The following is a 2,562-nucleotide window of genomic DNA, read 5'->3' as shown; positions in this document are numbered from 1 at the left end:
TTTCTCTTATTGTTGTTGTTAAGTGCTGTCTAGTTGGTTCCCACTCACAACCATCCTGTATAAGGTTTCTGAGGAGAGGCCAGTAAGCTTGAACCACCAACCTTGCAGTTCAAACTGACCTTGCAGTCTAGTACATTAACCCACATTACACAGCTATTTAACTAAATTTTCACCAGTGGAACAGAAATAACGGGTGCCACTCCCAGGCCTAGTCCAGGAAAACCTCCCTCCATGCTCTTTTCTCTTTCAGGCTGACCCACTGGGATGGTGGCCCCAGGGTCTCAAGGAAGTTGTGGCAGCATGTGTTGAAAATGAGAGCTTCACCATCATACCTGAATCTTAGAATTTGGATGTCATAGCAGCTGTTAGCCTAAACTCCCTCCTTCAGGGAAGGATCATTTTGTTGTTGCTAAGCACTGTCGAGTTGGTTACCACTCATAATGACCCTGTGTAGTGTCCCCAAGAAGCAGCTGGTGGGTATGAACTGCCAACCTTGTGTTTCACAGTCCAGTGCTGATCCTACAGTGCCACATGAGGACTCCAATATTCGGGTCACTAAAATTTGTGTGTCTAGTCATTTACCATGAGATTCGGTCAACACAGAAATCTGTACTTTAAAGCATTTTGATGCCAGGAGAGGTATCAAAACAATATGGTATTAGCTTAGTGTTGTTGTTGTGAAGTGCCGTCGAGTCAGTTTTGACCCATAGCAACCCTGTACAGGGTTTCCAAGGAGCAGCTGGTGAGCTTGAGCCGCCAACCTTGCAGTTCAAATGGCTTTGCAGTCTGGCGCATTAACCCACAGCGCCACACCAGGACTCCATTAGCATAGTGTAGACAGGAAGAAAATGGATAGCAATGGCTGAAGAACTGGTGACCCATGCTCTTGTTGTTGTTAGGTGCCATCGAATTAGTTCTGACTCATAGCGACTCTAAACACACAGAATGAAACACCCCCCTGATCCTCACTCTTATTGCCAACCTTGAGCCCATTGCTGCTGCCACTGTGCCAATCCATCTTATTGGGAGTGTTCCTCTTTATCACTGAACCTCCACTTTTCAAAGCATGATGGCCTTCTCCAAGACCCCAAGTTATACACTGCAAAAACCCTTCATCAAATTGTTATCCAGGATAAGGCAGACCAAGATGGCACTGAGCCCAAAGCAATAAGGAAACAGTTAAAATGAGCAAGACTATGAGTGCCTGTCGATTGCCACTCAGTGCATTTAGCAAATTATTCCAAGAAAGTCATGAACTCAGCCAATAAATGACTAGTTTGTCAGCTGAAATGCAATTGTATAAAAAGAGTCCCCAAACTCAGGATGTCTCAGAGTTGAAAAAAACCCCAACCATTTCTGTACCTAATGTATTGCTCAAAGATAAGATTTCTTGGTTAAATAGTAAAGACACTTAACTCAGTGGTAGAGATAAGATCTAGTCTGTTGCCTTCTGACTCAGACTTACCAGTTTAGATCTCACATTCTGCTATGCTGAGGGAGAGTGGAATTGGCTGAAGAAAGAGGGCAGAACTTAGAACAGATTCAGAAAACAATTTGGAGGCTTGTTTACTAGAACAAAAACTGACTGGGAAGAAGCAGATCTCAAGTCTATCAAGTTTTTAAGCAAAGCACAATCAACAGTTTCTAGGCGGCTGCTGAAGATGGCAGCGGAGCAGGCCCTGGTGCTTGATAGCCAAGGCCTTCTCCTGGGTCAGCTGGAGGCCATTGTGGCCAAGCAAGTGCTGCTGAGCTGGAAGGTGGTGGTTGGGTGCTGTGAAAGCATCAACATTTCTGGCAACTTTCACAGGAACAAGTTTAAGTATCTGGCCTTCCTCCACAGGAGAATGAACACCAACCCATCGGGAGGTCCATACCACTTCTGGGGCTCCAGTCACATCTTCTGGCAGACAGTGCGAGGTTGGTTGCTCCACAAGACTTAAATGTGACCAGGCTGCCCTGGACCTCCTCAAGGTGTCTGATGGGACCCCACCCCCTGATGACAAGAAGAAGCAGACAGTGATTCCCATTGTCTTCAAAGTTGTGTCGCTCAAGCCCACTTGGAAGTTTGTCTACCTGGGTCATGGTCATCTAGCACACAAGGTGGGTTGAAAGTATCAGGCAGTGACAGCCACCTTGGAGAAGAGGAAGAAGAAGACCAAGATTCATTATAGGAAGCAGCAGCAGCTTGTGAAGCTTCAGAAACAGGCGGAAAAGAGCTTGGAGAAGAAGATCCACAAATACATAGAGGTTCTCAAGACCCATGGACGAACGGAAGGAAGGAAGGAAGGAAAGGAAGAAAGAAAGAAAGGAAGAAAGTGCAATCACCCAGAAGCCCCAGCAGAAAGTGAGCTCTGAATGGTGTGCAATTCCTAATGAGCCCATATCCCCCAGTGTTCCCCTCACATGTGGCCATGGAGAATTATGGGTAATAATGCTATCCAAAAAGGCAGATCCAGGAGATACAGAAAATAATGGCAAAGAAAGTCTCTTACAGAGTATATCGAGACATTTTCTTCTAGTGATGGGGTCTTCACAATGTCTGCCCAAAAGAGTTTCATCATT

General features: G+C 45.6%; 1 pseudogene; it reads left to right on the top strand.

Moving 5' to 3' along the window:
• Positions 1 to 1,661: 1,661 nt before the first annotated feature.
• On the top strand, positions 1,662 to 2,277 carry LOC102818720 (annotated as a pseudogene).
• Positions 2,278 to 2,562: the final 285 nt, after the last annotated feature.

The sequence above is a fragment of the Chrysochloris asiatica genome, unplaced genomic scaffold, assembly GCF_000296735.1.
Source record: "Chrysochloris asiatica unplaced genomic scaffold, ChrAsi1.0 scaffold00025, whole genome shotgun sequence".
Lineage (NCBI taxonomy): Eukaryota > Metazoa > Chordata > Mammalia > Afrosoricida > Chrysochloridae > Chrysochloris > Chrysochloris asiatica.
Note: the sequence above shows the minus strand (reverse complement) of the source record. Positions and strands in the feature narration are given on the sequence as shown.